Source organism: Podarcis vaucheri (genome assembly GCF_965113315.1).
Source record: "Podarcis vaucheri genome assembly, chromosome: 4".
In the NCBI taxonomy this organism is placed as follows: Eukaryota; Metazoa; Chordata; class Lepidosauria; order Squamata; family Lacertidae; genus Podarcis; species Podarcis vaucheri.
In genome coordinates this window covers 73,337,258-73,354,920 of record NC_138762.1, presented here as the reverse complement: position 1 = coordinate 73,354,920, position 17,663 = coordinate 73,337,258, and the positions used below count along the sequence as shown (strand labels likewise).

The 17,663-nt window shown below is 39.4% G+C and overlaps 1 long non-coding RNA gene across 1 annotated transcript; it reads left to right on the top strand.

Annotated features, from left to right (window-relative positions):
* Positions 1-403: 403 nt before the first annotated feature.
* LOC309530942 lies at positions 404-15,681 on the top strand. Its single transcript, XR_014218978.1, has 4 exons — positions 404-728; positions 2,037-2,108; positions 3,819-3,912; positions 15,327-15,681. It is a non-coding gene; the product is annotated as an uncharacterized lncRNA (long non-coding RNA).
* Positions 15,682-17,663: the final 1,982 nt, after the last annotated feature.

Here is a 17,663-nt window from a genome sequence, read left to right as displayed (position 1 = left end):
TAGTTGTTTTGATCATGGCAGTTTTGGAGGGTCCTTTCAGATTTATTTTCACATTGAACTTTGTCTTCCCTGGCAATCTAGGTTTTCTCGTTTGTTGATTTGTTTTACAATCTCCGCTGATATTCTTTATTATTTCCTGTGTGTCGAATTACTGCGTCATAAATATTTAGAATGTGACCATACTCGGTAAAGCAATCTTTGCATTGCTTTTGTTTAGGCTCTTATTTTTACCCAAGAGCTAAAATATTTAGCTCATAAGAAACGCTGCTTGCTGATTTAATGATAGCACAATAATTTGTGTCACCAAATGCTGCCTGGTTTTTTAAATTCATGGCCCTTTAGCTTTTGTTTCTCCCTATATTCTGAGGTATGTTTGTGTGTGTGTGTGTTTAAAAACATGCTACCAAGGCCAAATCTCCTTTCTATTTTGTGCCTCATTTCAATTGATGTTCACAACCTGTCTTTCCTTACAGGGTGTGTGTTGATTGCATGAGTTTATCAAAGCATCCCTGCCGCTTAATGTAATAATAGCTTTGATATGAAATTATTGAGAGATCAACTATAATAGCTCAGACTCCAGGTTAAATGCTATAATTATTCTCTTCACAGTGTTTTCCTCTCATGTTTTGAAAATCCCTGTGAGCATATTGTATGATTCTTTTTAATGTCCTATATAGTAGAGAATACATCTTCAATGCTGGCTTCCAAGCAAGAGCAAAGAGAAGAGGGTAAGACAAAAAGGGCTTCTGGCCACGTTCCCCACATTCTAATCCCTTCTTTTAATGCAAGTTCTTTGGTAGATAAAGGGCAAGACTTCTGGCAGGTTTCATTATTAGGTCTTTGCCATTTCTAGCTCTATTGTTTCAGAATTGGAATTGGATGCTTTGTTTATCTTAGAAGAATGTAAGCCATCCAAAGGGAAGTTCATTAACAGTGCCCTCTAAATGACTCATTCTGTTCAACTGTTGAACTTGCTCCAAGAAAAGCCACAATCAGAAGACTCTGCAGTGGTGTTTGGCAAATAGTGGCAATTGAAGATGCAGATTCTTTTCATAGCATCTATGAAAGACAAACAACGATGAGAGCTACATTAAAGACAATTTGTATCCACCAGCTGCAGTGTTGCACCTGAAATTTTGGCTTGGCTTTAGGGAAACAAAGTCCACCCCTTGCTTAGGGACAAGGGAGAAATGCATTTAGTTTGCATTTTAATTGTAATGCAAACTTCCCAGATTTCCACTTCCTGAACCAATATGTGAACTGAAATTTCCCCTGTGAAATTTTTCCTGAATGTTGTGATGCAGTTCTCCAACTAAAGAATGCATACAAAAATGGGAATATTAGTGAAATAATGCACAAAACACACATTCTGTTAAAGAATATTGCTTGCAAAAATGCTTATACTAGACAAAATTGTGCACACAATGTGCATATTAAGAGAAATCTGCATGAAAGTAAATATGAATTTTTGAGTGGACCTTTTTTGGGGAGATTGCAGTGGGCTGAGCTGAATTTAAAATTGGGAAAATAGATTTGTCCATCTCTGTCCCTTGCATTGCCAAAACCCTCTCCACCCCCTTTACCTTAATGTTCATTTCTTTGGGAGCTACTCCTAGATCTCAAGTAACATAAGAAACAGTCCTGAAGAATAACAACAGATTTGAGGTATATGCAATTCAGCTTATTGTGACTCAGTGGATCCATCTATGTGGCATTCAGTGAAGCAGAAGCAAGACACCTCACGATCTTATCCTGCCACAAATTCTGCTTAGTCCTTGACCCAGATGCAAGACAGCTCTTTATTTCTGGATTTTTTGCATATGTTTGCAATTTTTGAAGTTTGGAGTGGGTTTTGAATACACTCTGAAGGCAGTTTGTGGATACTTTTTCTTCAAGTAAAGGTTTTGAAAAGCAATTGAAGAACTGGAAAGTGAAGGAACTGAATGCTTAACTAGATGAGAAACCTTTTGCACAATGGCAGCTGGGACCCAAGCACAATCAGTTTTAACCTTTTGCTTCTTGCTTCAATCCAATAGGAGTCTATCTGTTATTAGAGGAAAACTTCTATATGGTGCAAATGGCAGCTTTTCTTCCAACAAAAACAGCAGGTAAGGAGGGCCTAATCCATCTCAGAATTACAACAGCAAGCAAAGGTGTTAAAGTCTCAAAGGCCAGGATCCTCAACATCTTCTATTTACTTTTGAAAAGCCATTCAAACAGCTGCTAATTGCATAGACTTCAGCTCCCTTAACTTGGCCCTGGAATGCATAGCATTATTGATTTCAGCTCAAGAAGGTTTTTTTAATTAATGATCCATATTTTCAAAATAGGTTTTAGCTGCTTAAGATGATGTAAGGTTCATTCAGTTTAAGGCTCACGTTCATTTTCCACCCATAAAAGAGGCATAGATATAGATAATATTATGTCTTTTATTGGGGGGGGATGAATGTGAGCCTTAAATCAAATGGCCCTGAGATCATTCTTCCATTTCCTGATCTTTCTAGAGCAGGGATGAGGAGCCTGTTGTCCTCTGGATGTTGCTGTATGACAACTCCCATCATCTCTTACCATTGATCATGTTGGCTGGAGCTAATGGAAATTGGAGTCCAATGAGATATGGAAGGCCCATTCTCGCTGATTCCCCACTCCTGTTCTAGAGAGTACCTCAGATGTATTGCATCCAGGCTGCTGTCTTGGCGATCTCTTAGAAAATTGATTTTCATTATGTTAAGGGGGCCAGGTGTTGAAAAATATATTGAAACAAAATATCCTTATTTAGTAAAACAATTGTGGAAGATTGCTGGAGAAATAATATCAAGTTGTATCCAGTGTCACAGGCCTGATTGGGTAGTGCAGTTTACAGGGGGAGGAGACAATGGCAAATTTCTGTTGTGCAAGCAGAATCCATTCCACACACAGAGAGACCTAGAAGCATAGCAAGTGTAGTTTCCAATTGCTTCTTGGTTCAATGCATATCCCAGTGTTCCTAGTAGCAATAGATTTTCCCAAGCATCTAATGACTGATAAGGCCTTCAGTCTGAGACCTTCACAATACAGTGGTACCTCAGGTTAAGAACTTAATTCGTTTTGGAGGTCTGTTCTTAACCTGCAACTGTTCTTAACCTGAGGTACCACTTTAGCTAATGGGGCCTCCCGCTGCCACCGCACTGCCAGCACACGATTTCTGTTCTCATCCTGAAGCAAAGTTCTTAACCCAAGGTACTATTTCTGGGTTAGTGGAGTCTGTAACCTGAAGCGTCTGTAACCCGAGGTACCACTGTACAGAAATCTCCCCTGCTCTTTTCCTTCCTCAAAAGGGTGAGTTTGGAAAAGAGAAGAATGGTGACGTGGAGAGATAGGAAGGCTCTAATTTGTTCAGGGCCCAATTCAGAAGGGATTTGGATGATGGACCCTTCAGTCTACTTATTTAAATCCTCTCAAACTCAGACCAGCACCTTCACAAATTTCAGTATTTCCCCTCTAATATTGTTATGAGTTTGTGAGCGCCAGACCCCTTCAATCCCTGGATCCAGCAAGTGTTAAAATATAACCCAGGTTTGCTTCCTGATGAGGTAATCACCTGGGTGATGGGCCATTATGAGGACAAAGGAAAGGAGGCTCTGTGTGAGATGGCAAATGGGTGACTTGCAGAAGGACAAAGGCAGTTTGGAGCAGAGTTTTGGGGGCTGTGTTGTGAACTAGAATAAAAGTAGCAAGCTGGAGAGAGTGTCAGAGTTTGGTTTCTGTTTGACTCCAAGGCTGTGACTATGGGAGAAGACTTCTTTGGGGAGTTGATGCTGTGAACCCTTCCATTGCAGGCTCAGGTTGTATATAGGCATAAATAAGCCATATATCATGAAGACACCACAGTCTCCACTGTGCCTTATTCACAAAAGGAAATATGAGCCCCAGGTAAGTAGAACCTCACACAGCTCAAAGATTGGGATGTGTGGAACAATATGTTTCCAGTGTTCAGATGACCCTGAAAGTCAGGTGTTCAGACCTAATTCCATCCAACTACACATCCACATGCTTTGAAATAAATGTCCATGCTAATTTAAAAATCATTCCTACTAACATTGCTCCTGCCACTGATGCAGAATTCTAAGGACAAGCACAATTATGAAAATATGTATTAAACCTCCTTTATTAATGACTTCTAATACGTATTCTTCCAGCAAGGACCTGTTCACTATGAATGTTGTTTAGTCATGATTATAAGCACTAATTATCATTCACCCAGATGTGTTTTTTTTTTGTCCTTTGTCAGTAAAATTGAATACAATGTATAATTTTGAAATGCTGAATTTTTAAAGTAAGAAATGGTAATTAGGAAATGTGAGAAATTAATTCATGTTGTTTATATTTAAAGGAAAAAATGTTAACTTGTATAATGCAGTCTAACCTGCTTGTTCACAAACAGAACAATGATGTTGGCAACTGATATGTAGATACAACAAATGCATTATACTAATTTCTAAAGTAGTTTACTTTTATTTTGATAGAACATTAGACCATCTCAGCCCAGATAGACTTACTTGGAAATAATTTTATGATTTTTGGTTTATGCAGTCCTCAGCACACACCTTTGTGAGAGTCTGATTATACAAAATACGGGAGACTGAAATGGATTGTCGATATTCCTTCTGGCATTCCTTCTGTGCTTTTAATTGCTGCACAACAAGCAGAAATTTAGCAGGCAGCACTTTCTGGCACAGAAAGGTAGAATCCTGTTAAACGTAAGCTGTTTCAGAAAAATCTGAGGCCCCTATTATCCAATGGCCTGCATTCTTAAAGCCTGGAGAAGAGATGATTAAGAGGCAATATGATAGCTATTTTCAACTACTTGGAGAGCTCTCATAGAACACATTTGCTCTGTGTTCTAAAGGATAAGACATGAGTCAAGAGCAGGGGTCAGCAAACTTTTTCAGCAGGGGGCCGATCAACTATCCCTCAGACCTTGTGGGGGGCCAGACTATATGGGGGGGGATGAACGTATTCCTATGCCCCACAAATAACCCAGAGATGCATTTTTTTAAAAAAACACACACACATTCTACTCATGTAAAAACAGGCTGATTCCTGGACCATCCGCGGGCTGGATTTAGAAGGTGATTGGGCCGGATCTGGCCCCCAGGCCTTAGTTTGCCCACCCATGGTTCAAATGACAAATACAAACAAACCAAAATTTTGGTTAAATATTAGGAGGGACTTTCTGTTTGAAGTCTGCCTCAGAAGGTGGCGGATTCTCCTTTGTTGGAGATCTTTAAGCAGAGGCTGGATCGAGATGCTGCAGCAGTGGATATCTTGCATTTGCATAGGGTTGAACTGGGTGACTTTTAAGGTCCCTTCAGACCCCATAATTCTAGAGGAAACACTCTACACTTCAGCTGTCACTTCATATTGTACATACAGCATGAATCCTCTTCTGGATGACAATGGATACTCCTGCCATCATGCACTCTGGAATTTATTTTCCCCAGTTCACTGGTGCCCGTAGAACCCCTGAGAACTATGTATCACACCCAATGGCTAATATCAGTTTGCCTACCTACCTGCTGGGCAGCCAGCCTGCCTGCCTTCCGCTCTTTGATATTTATTTGATAGATAGCAATACAATGCAACATATTATACAGAATATATAATGCAAACATATGTTTAAAAACCAGCACAGAACATCTAAATTTATTTTCTTTAAATGTCCACGCAGTCAATTTATGTTGGTCAGTAACATTCTAAGAATCTGCAGTAACATGCAATCAATTCCAGGCTAATCGATATAATACAGTCTGCTGCTGAAATGATTTGTGATCTGATAAATACAGTCTAGCATTCTGGTTAGGCTTTTAGCCCAGAGGTATTGAGTTCCTTCTTAGTTGCTACATCACTTATTTTAGCATACAGAGTGCCTGATTTTTAAGCTGTTTACTCAGAGATTTAGATACAGTTGAATATCTTTTATGTTTTTTCCACTGTGGTTTTCTAAAACTTAGTTTAAAGTATATGGATTTATATGATGAGCTGTGTGGAACCCTACACAGAGACAGGATGGTGTACTCAGCATGTTCCATGAAATCTATCTTCAACCTACTGGGGCTCAGGAGTTTATATTGGTGCATTACTATATGTTTAGAGGGAATCTTTTAATGATAATTAAATTTGACTTACATGCTGAAGACATGCTGAAGAAATACTGTTATCGTTAATCCTACCATGGGTTTTGCTCTTCTATTAAATTTGTTTTAGGATTCTTGATTACAATATCAATGTGGGGAGGAAGGGGAGAGATAGGGAATGTGGCCAACATTTTAAAGTGTGGTTCATTATCAGCATATAGATGGAGTGAGAACATCTCCACATCCTGAGTCAGCAGGAAAGGATAATTTATTTTGTGTCTCTTGGCCTTTTTTACACCAGATTTATGGAGCAACCATATTCCACGATAAAAAGTCACATCCATGCCAAGTAATATAGAGGATAATTCTAAGTGCCTAGTAGAGTAAGTGCAATTATCTTTCAAACTGAATCAGTGCAATGTTGGGACAGCCTGTAACACAGAGATGTCAATCCATTGCACTGATTAGATTTACACACCACATTCATTTTATCTGTAGTTTGCCCCCCAAAAGAGGGATCAGGAAGGGAAGAAGGTAGACATGACACATTTCAATCTTTTGCGTGTGGGAGGTGGCGGTGATCATTCAAGAAATGAATAGTCATGTTCTTCTATTGCATAGGGACCTTCAATAGCTTGGTTTTCTTATGAGAGAGAGAGAGAGAGAGAGAGAGAGAGAGAGAGAGAAGGAAATAGGGGGTAACTAACATTTCAAGCAATGCTGATGGTTTGATAGAACAAGTTTTTGATAAGTTAGTTTTTTCCCTTTTGAATGTAGTGCCCCTCAGCAATGGTCTAAAATAATGATTTCATAATGCAGCAGGTCAATAAAATTTATCCCAAAGCCCAACATCTATAATCATATATTTCTTTAAGATCAGTTCACAGTTCATGTCAGAATTTACATGACATATAGCTCATGATATGCAATGCACATAATTTGTGACTGATTGTGGCTTCCTGGGGCATGCATTGTACATTGCAACCACTTTCTAACAGTTTTAAGTGCCAATATGCTGGAAGCTATGGTCATAAGTGTACTTCATAGTGCAATCCTATATGTTTCTACACAGAAGTAGGCCCCACTGAGCTTACTGCCGGATAAGTGAACTTTGAATCCATGTTCTTGGTTTGAGTAGAGCTGTAGGATCAACATTATACATAAATAAGCACACCTGCAGTTCATGTACAGTAGCAGCCTCCATCGAGGAATGTCATCATGTATGAAGCAGCTTGTCACAGTTTGTCTCTATGGTGTGGTTCCTTACTTCAGGTTCTGCCTGGTGGATTCTTACGTCCCCATTGAGCCAAGGACCTTTCTCATCACACGGTCTCCCTTCAGCAGGCAGCCCCTGTTGATACTTTTCTATTTCTCTGGTTCCTCACTGCATCTGCAGTCCTTGAGTTTCTTCTGAACCTGCCCTTGAGGCTTTTCCTATAAGAAATCACCCCCCACCGCACACCTTTCTTCTGTGAGTTGCAAGATCTTGAAAAACCCTTTCTCCCTTTTGCCTAATCTCCATTCTGTGGTGCTTCTCCTGCTTCACTTTTCCACTCACAATGGCCACCATTTTTTGAGCTGTGAGATGTGTGAGAGTTGTGGTGACCCACTTTTGGCCCAGACCTGTTTCTGTCTGGCCAGGCTGAAAGCAGGATGCCACAGAGACCAGCACAAAGCACCCTGCTCAGTTCCTTACACGACTCTTCTCAAGATGACCCCATATTTCTCATTTGAGTTGCAGTGGCTAAATCCCTATGGCTGTTTTAGCTTTTGATCTTCCTCCCCTCTTTTGAGTTGTTTGAGCGTAATTACTTTAAGTAGGTAGGGGTTTCCCCCTCCTTGCACTTCATATATTAATATCATTAATCATTAGCACCTTTAAATTCACTCTGCATTGCTTTAATAAATGTTAAATTATGAATGTGGACAAAGAAATTACACCTAGGTGATTTTAAAGCACAGCCAGGAAAATAATAGAGTCTCTAGTGAGCTTTCGAGAAATGAGATTAGTCTTGGAGATATGTACCTAAAAGATGGGTTATTAATGAAGTATGGATGAAAGCCAGAAATGGCCAGGAAATATTCATAATGTTTTGTCTGACTGGCTAAAGCATCGTCACATATCTCATTCTCTCCTTTCTTCATATTAGGGAAAGGTACTTTTCAAAAAAGTGCATATTAGGCAAATTCACTTTTAAATGTGTATATTTTAAGAGAACTTTGCGTTAAAATGCTGAAGAATTTCCATGAGGATTTAAACTTGCACACACACACACACACACAAACACACTGATGATGAAATATGAAGACCTTAACTTAGGACCGGAAAAAAATGAGAAAATGAGAGAAACTGAAATTGACAGATTTGTACAATGCATTCTTCGTGTTATTATTACTAATATATGCATTTGTATGCACACTTAACTCCAGTATATATGTTTGTGTACATCTAACTTTGTCATAGAACTGCACTGCAAAATTTGGAGAAGTGCAAATTTTCAGAGAAAGCTGTGTTTCAGTTCACATATTGCTTCACCAGGTGCAAATTTGGTAGGTTCACTATGAAATGTGAATGGAAAAAATATATATTTTCCCCATCCTTACCCGCACCCCAGTAAAAGCGGGTGACCGTCCTTTAGCAATATACTGGAGATGAAAAGCCAAAAACACATAGCCAGCCACACTTAAAACACAGCCTGTGAAAGCCTTTCCTCACATATTTGCCATGTCTTCCTTACTGCAAGCACAGCCCCATCTGTTAATAAGCAGGCATTAGCGGAAAGCTGAAAGTTAAACAGTCATTCTGAGTTAAACAAATTCACAGCGTTTGAATGTTTGATTCACAATGCGAATGTCAGTCCTTGGCTGCGGCTTCATCTCCTTAATGTTTTGTTTTAAATTGAAATTGATCCTCTTTGTTCAAAGATTGTAATTTGAAACACCTTACAAGCAATTAGCCTGCAATGAATCTATTTTCAAAATGTGCCCAGCCTAGGCAATATTTATTAACGTGCGCTCTCTCTGGCCCCTTGTTATCGCAGGCGACAGATGATGCAACCCTAACTGTAGCTCAGCGGCACATTGCATGAAGCATTGGAGGTCTGATAACACATTAAACTGTACCATTAGGGGGGCCTTCTTCCTCTTCAGCGTTTCTGCCGACTCTGCTGAGAAAATTGTTAGTGGCTGGCTGCATTTCCCCCTTCTACTTTTGCACTCCATTGTGCTCATTATGTCACACAGGGCTTAAAACTCCTAACTGCTCAGACTGGCTCATGAGGGTAGCTGATTTATTACACAGTCTCTCCCTCCCCTGAACAATTATTCACAGATGGGTAAGTCCATTACGGGAGGGGAGGGGCTGAGAACATGCCGCTATTTTAAAAGTAGGGTATCATTTCTCAGCGTGAGAAACGTCCCAACAAAAGAAAATGCCATTATAAATCTTACATTTCATTTGTCATTATAAATCTTACATTTCATTTCAATCACGCTCTTGACTAATAACAGGGGCTATTTTGCAGCCACTGTGTTATTAGGGATGTTTATATCATTTAGAAGGCTTGCTATCGGGAGGCATAGCTAAGGATCAATTCTTTCAAAATACACACACACACCGCACAAGAAAGTGTCCTGATGATTTTAAAGTATTTTTAAACACTGTCATTATACCCTTTCGTAAATCAAACATTGAGAGGGGGTGATCAGAGAACACACCAATCTTTGACTGCCTGCCTGCCTTGCCTTGCCTTGCCTTGCCATTTCTCCCTTTGGGGTATGGCGAGAAATAGCCAGCTAGGAAGGTATCCTTTATCCTTCCCATAAATATCAGCTAAGAAAGGGATGAGTGACTTCTGGATGAAAGCCACAACACAAAAGCCATATGTTATTCTCTCTTCAGATTAATCACCTGCTTTGTGGGGAAAGGCCTTAGAAGGCTGTTCTTGGAATAAGAACACTTCTAATACATCAAGTCAGGGCATTGTTTAAATGAAAAGGGGGGATGAAAGCATTTTCTCAAAGACATCTCTCCCCAAACCTCATGCTTTATTTTTTTGGGACTGATTTGGTGCATCTGAGGTCTAATGCTTGCTTTGGACAGTGGTTAAAAATAAATAAATTGATATTTACATATGGTTAATATTTTTGGAATGGGGTGTTATCTCTCTTCCTTCCCTCCTATTATGAAATCCAAGTGATTTACAGTGTGGTTAATTTGTGATTTCCTCATAGGCAAATCAGGGTACTCACGATTTAAAAAATGGGGTTGGAGTGATATTATCATATCACGGTTGGGTTTACACCAACTTTGTGAATTATCTGACAGTGGCAGCAATGCCCTCCTGCTACCAGTGTTGCTGCTGCGTACTTGGGCTTGGGGTGAGTCTGGACAATGCAGTTGCGCTGATGACAGTGTCAAATTGGTGGTAGCACTCCTGCTGATGCAACCATGTGGCTTCAACATTATTGGTGTTCTGCCCCATCTCAATCTAGGTAAGCAGCCAAAAAGTTGCTAGGGTTGCTTTGCAGCTCAGCCCCATCACATGCACCTCAACTAGGTATGAAAGATTCTGTCAATTTCAGTTCTCTCAGTTTCTCATTTCCCACCCTTAATTTCAGTACTTCACAATTCTTCACGAAAGTTCGTTTTAGCATGAATTTTGCCTACTAAAAGCATTTTGCTGTGAACTTATGACTAATGTACATGCTGGTCCTGCTTTACAAACGTTCACTATGTGGAAATTCACTTATCCAAACATGAGGGATTAGTACCCAAACCTTGCCATACACATTGCAGAGTCAGATACGCAAATAAATAGCAGTTTTTACTTCCTTGTTTGCCTTTTGCAAGTGATCAAACAAATCAGATAGATTTTTTTCTGGGTTTTCCTGTGGCTTTGTTTTGTTTTGTTTGTTTTGGGGGGTTAAAATTCCATGGCTGGAAATTTTTCCATAGGAAACAATGGAAACTGTAGACTCATTATGCAAACCCTTGCCTAACAAACAATTTCCAGGGGAAATGTTGTAATGGTAAGTGGGACTTTGCATGTACATATTTTTGCAAGTAAATTCCCCTAATATAATGTATGTTTGTATTTTGACCCCCAATGATATATTTGTTTGTATGCACACTTTTCTGAAATTTGTGCATTTTTGTAGACATTGGTTGTATAACAGCACCACAAAATTCAGAAAAGTGTGAATTTTGAAGGATGCTTGTGTTTCAGTTCCCATATTGATTTAGAAAATATGAATTAGGTAGGCTCACCTTTAAATGCAAACTGAATCAATTCCCCCCCCCCATCCCTATCCACCGCTGTTATCAGACTATTTAAAATCTTTAATTTCCCACTTTAAATCTCTGGTACATATATTTTGCTGCAGTAGACTAACACAGTTACTCCTCTTGATATAATTATATATGTTCTTAACTGGATGTACTTATATTTCTCTCAACAATGTTGTCTCTTCATTGAGACCCACTTTAAATAAATAGAAACGAATCTGGAAGTAGTTCAGAGCCATTGTAATATAGTGGTTAATGTATCAGACTAGCACTTGGAAGTCTACTGTTTAAATCCTCATTCAGTCACAATGCTTACAGTGTGACCTTGGGCCAGTCACCAACTCTCAGCTGGGCTGACTTCACAGGATTGTTGTGAGGATAATACAAAGAGGGTGAAACCCCTTTGAGCTTCTTGGAGAAAAGGGAAGATACACAGAAGGGGGGCATATATATATATTTATATATATAAAGCAAGCATGCCATGTTAGTGCTGGAAGCAAAGCTGAAGATAAAAATCAAGTAGGCTTGTGTTCTATGCATTTTCTCAAATAAACCTACGCAGACACATATTTCACTCCTCAGTCCTATCCGCCCTTCATAGCCTTCTTTCCATGCATTTCACTGTGTAGGTTTTATCTCACCCTTCATGAATAGAAATACTCAACCTCCAAATTCAAGTGTAATCCATCTGTGAAAGAAAGATTCCAAACCTAGAACAGTTGCCAACATTTCCCCCCCCCTAATCTGCCAGCCTCTCCAAGTATAGCATCATTCATTCATAGTGGAGCGAGAGCTTCAGCTGTTTCACTTAGTTGCCTTGCTCAGATAAATTTATACAGATGACTGAGGCAGAAAATTCTACATGCCCCAGTACACAAGCAGCTCTCGTGAACACACATGGCTCTCTCAGAATTTAATTCCTGTTGAGCACCCAGAAAGTTCACAACCCTTGAAATATAACTGAGAGCTCCTGTTCTTGGTGGTGTGGGGGGGAGGGAATCACCTGTGGAAAACATAAAGGAAGAAAAGGACCAGGAATTGAATTAGGACACAATCCTCATGGAAGGTATAAATAAGATGTTTTAAAGTTCCCGTGAAATCAGGTTGCTGCCACTGATGTCATTACAGTGGTACCTCGGGTTAAGTACTTAATTCGTTTCGGAGGTCTGTACTTAACCTGAAACTGTTCTTAACCTGAAGCACCACTTTAGCTAACGCCGCCACACCTCCACACCGCCAGAGCACGATTTCTGTTCTCATCTTGAAGCAAAGTTCTTAACCCGAGGTAATATTTCTGGGTTAGCGGAGTCTGTAACCTGAAGCGTATGTAACCTGAAGCACATGTAACCCAAGGTACCACTGTACACATCTTAGTTAAAGTGATAATCTTCCTGTTTAACACAACTATTGCTTAAATTTGTTCTGGGAAATAAGTGTCCTCTGATTTTTCTGCTCATATGTAATTCCACTGCAAATTATTTCCACCCAGTTTTAGCAGCAAAAATAGCTGGGTGGGGGGATGAGGAATGCACTGGGTTAAAATAGGTGACAACACTTTGGGGATAATTTTAACGATCTACAATGAACAAAGGAGCTAATTCATTAAACATCAACCAATCACTGCCTCAGTGTGGGTACCTAAGGGATCCACCCCATATCTCTAGACCTTTTGGGAAAGATTGGTTTGGGACCCCGGAGTAGCTGTCGCTGTACATAAAGCCCTTTCTACCAAGATTATAATTTATTGGGAAATTTCTGTGTGGGCAAATCTGGATAAGCCAAACAAGGGGAGGCCTTATCCCACCCATAAGCTTTCTGCTGTTGGTGTCCCTTCTCCTTATGGCCATGTCCCAAAGGACTCACCATTTCCCCATGTCTTCTCTCTCCCCATCTAGCACTGAGCCTGATTCTACTACTGCCCATCTTCAGCTGCCTGTACCCATCACAGCCTGTCTGCACCCTAAGATCTACATCCACTTTTGTGCTGCATACATTTAAATTTGACTGGATGACATCGATTTACAGCGAAATTATATGCTGGGGGGAGGTGTTTGTTCGCCCCAGAACATTGGTATCACTTTAACTTACTGCGTTCCATCATACCTCTCCTCCCTTTCGACTGTTGCCCATAGGCTGGCCTTCACCAAAGAGAGGTTTAACGTTTTTCCCTCCAATGTCCTGAGACATAGATTCTCAAAGGGCCAAGCCTCCGCCATGTGCGAATGTGATAAGGAGACGCCGGAGTCGCTTCAGCACATTATGTTCACTTGCCCCTTATTCAAGGTGCCACGGGCAAATTTGTTGGGATCAATCATACAGAAACTAGAGGGTACCCCACCAAAATTCCACCTTGCCCAAATCTTGCAGGATAAGGATACCCACACGACCCTGAAAGTGGCTAGGTTCCTGGTCGCTGTCCTTACCCAAAAGCGTTGCCAATGAGCACCACAAGCTAATTAAGGCGTAGTATGCCATTCCATCTTATAGTATTTTATTGTTATAGTAGTGTTTTAGCGGCTGTTTTTTCCCACGTGCACAAGCTGTTATTTATGTTTTGTTTTTATCTGTATGGGCCTACGGCCGTAATAAATTATTATTATTATTATAATTTGATTTTGGGATGGGAAGAATTCTTTAAAAAATAATAATAATTAAATAAGTTTTTATTGTTAAAATAGTTCATCATTAATACACATATACAAGCATACAAACATACATTTCATACAATCCTTAAAAGTGTTCAAACATACTTACATTCAATCCCACAAATAATTGCTTTCCCCATCACCATCCACCACCCCTCACCCCACCTTTGTGTTTGAAGAATTCTAACAGAGTCATTTTTCCAGATAAAATCATTCCCTCTGTTTACACCTGTTGGCCTGTCAGTCACACTGGGGCTTCCCCTCCACTCTCCAGTCTGTCAGTTTCCTTAATCTTGGGGGCATAGGATTTGCTCTTGGAAAGCACGTAGATTGAAGTGTGTTGGTGAAATCGTTCCTTCTGATTACATGCTAGATTTGTCAGTTGTGAAGGCGCTCCTGCCCCCCCCCATTCCTGATGTTAGTGATTTCCTTAAGGAAAAGACATTTATTTCAATAGTGCAAATCTGCCCTTCCACCCAGACTGCAGAGATGCCACAAGGCTTTTTAGAGATCCCTGTTTTGATTTGTGGTTGATCATACATACCCTGTTATGCTTCCTGGAAGCCCAGAATCACCCCAAAGCACCTTGCTTCTCCTTGAGGATTCATCCAAATCTGATGCACACCCCTAGTATGTATAATTAGGTGTCCACAAGTACATCCATGGTATACCGTACTTAAGGCAATCTCATAAATGTCCATTCAGAAGCAAATCCCATTGAGTTTTTACAGGAAAATGAGCATAGGACAGCAGCCTAAGCAATTGTAGTCAATGAGTTTATTTCTTTTGTGAGCATGTTGCATTATGTGTGTTTTTGTTGGTTCCTGAATTAAAAAAAAAATCAAATTCCATGAAATAAGAAAATAAATGTTCGTTCTATCACCCTTCCTTGAAATAGTCCACAAGCCATAGGAAACTTCAGTGTGTGTGTTTGTGTGTGTATCACTAAAGTGCCTATGCCAGATCAATAATTAAATCTATATATGGTCATAAATTTTAATTGGAATTGAAATTCTGGGTAGGTTTCCCAGAACTGATAATGAGTTCATTGCTTATGAGATCCCTAGTTTACCTCTTGGCTGTCGTGTAACTTTTCCAATAAATTGCATCTTGATAATCAGATCAAATATATATATATATATATATGCTTTCGTAGATTTTCACGGGTACAGGAATGCAGGTTTTGGTGTCTTCGGGTGTCTTCCCGATTATATATATATATATATATATATATATATATATATATATGGCAATCAAAATAATCTTTTCTTCCAGCAGTAAAGCAATAGCTCTGAATCTCAGCAGCTTTCCTAGACACAAACACTGATGGTTGGAAAAAGAAGAGACAAGTGCACTGAAATGATTTCCAAAGTGTGGGTTGGATTCTAATAAAACCAAGAACAACAACTGTGGCGAGAAAGAGATAGATGTTCAGCTTAATAGCATGATTTCAGTATCTGACGTTTAACCAATTATTGTTGGACTATCCACCATGATAGCTTCAATTCCTGAAAGGTACAATTGTAAGGAGAATGAAAAACTGGTTACAGGACACATTTTGAAATTGCTGCTTTAGGAAGAGTTGTATCTCTGAACTATAGAGTATCAGTGTACAAGTAAGTGGGGGAAATGATTGGGCTTTGTAACTGCCATTAGAATTGCATGCAGAAAAGTTATTTTACAAAAAAATTGAAATAAAATAACCAACCCAAATGCAGCACATTACAGCTCAACCCTATGTGTGTCTACTAATTTCTGATGATTTGAATGGAACTTCCTTCCTGGTAATACAGCCTTCATTTCTGTATTATATGTCATCTAAATAGGATTGCTTATACTGTTTCCCCTTGATTTTTTAGTTGGTTAATCATCATTATTCTCAAGGCTTTTTTCCCCAGCCGGAACTCACTGGAACTCAGTTCCGGCACCTCTCAGGTGGGCGCCATTGCCATTATAAGAGAACAAGGGAAGCGTTCATGGTGAGTGCTAGAAAAATAGCACTGATGACAATACTAATATTAATACATCCCACATGCCAATCAGCTCTCTGTACCACTCAGTCAGCCCTAACAGAAAAGTATAGCTGTATTGCAAAAGAAATCCCTCTGACGCCATTCCATGGCTTAATTTCACCGGTATAGATTCCTGGATTTGACCTTCCTAGTACAGTGGTACCTTGGGTTACAGATGCCTCAGGTTACAGACTCCACTAACCCAGAAATAGTACCTCGGGTTAAGAACTTTGCTTCAGGATGAGAACAGAAATCGCGTGGCGGTGGCGCATCAGTAGTGGGAGGACCCACTGTTAAGAACAGTTTCAGCTTAAGAACGGACCTCCAGAATGAATTAAGTTCTTAACCCGAGGTAACACTGTATACCAGCATTCTGGCTGTGAAATTAGTTCCATTTTATTTACTTTACTTAAACCTGCTAGCTTGATTCTGCTTGAGATTAGTATTAGTTATTACTTCTTTAAAATATTAGTTTGTATGTCATCAAAATATGGAAAAATTGTCTGACTAGCAAGCTTTAAAATTCCAGCTAACTACAGTCTGATTATTATTTTTTTGTCGCCCACATGCTCTGCCTTCTGAGAGCTCTGCTCACTCAAGCAAATAAATGAAACTGAAGTAGGAACTGAAGTGTAAATTCAGCTTTGAGCTTTCTTGTGGCTGAATAATGCCTTTGAGCTGAACAGGTGGAACCCACAAGTTAGTACAAGCAGCTTGAAGCATCTCAGTCCTACCTTTTTGTTCAACTCCTAACTAGATTTTAAAGGTTTTGACGTTATGCAAAAACAAAACCTGATTTCATTTGTGCTTCTTTTTGTGGAGACATTGATCATGTGTAAAAGATCCAAAGGTCTACAACTACAAGAATGCACTCCTACTTTAAGTAATTATTTGCAAACCTTGTCTAATTTTGTCCTTAAAAATGCAAGAACACAATCTCAGATGCAATGGCAACACATGGAACAGTGCCAGGTATATGTTGCAGTATGGTATGTCTGACTGTTTCATATTCTTTCTCCAAAGTCAAATTTATGACTTGCTATTGACTAGAATAATCTTTTCCAATGTCATAAAGTGGAATATGAATAATGGAGCAATGATTGTAGAGATGTATTTTGCATGAAAGATAATGTGATGTGGCAGAAAAAGTAGTTGATTGGATTGGAAGACAGATGGCGTAGCATAACAAATCTCTCATTGTCCAAGCTTACGTAAGAATTTCAGATTTAGCCTCATTCAAATATAAACCAGAGATAACTTTTCCTAAATTGTTGGAAAGGTGAGGCATCAGTTGCTGAGCTTCTCATTCAATGCATGCAGTAACAATATGAAATAATCTGAGCCATCTTAAACTGAATCAAAACATCAGTCCATCTGCTTTTCGACACTGAACTGTGTGAGAAAATTTGAAATTCTGAAATTTGCAACAGAACTGGGGGGTCATTATTAAGTCAAACCACTGCAAGAATTTCAAGGAATCTGTTGAAATGTTAATGAAATTTAAAGGCATTCCAACAAGACTTGTGAGGATTCTACCTGTGTAATCAAGTCAAAACAACTTGACTCTAGCTACATTGGGCTACAGTGGAATTTCTAGGACTGG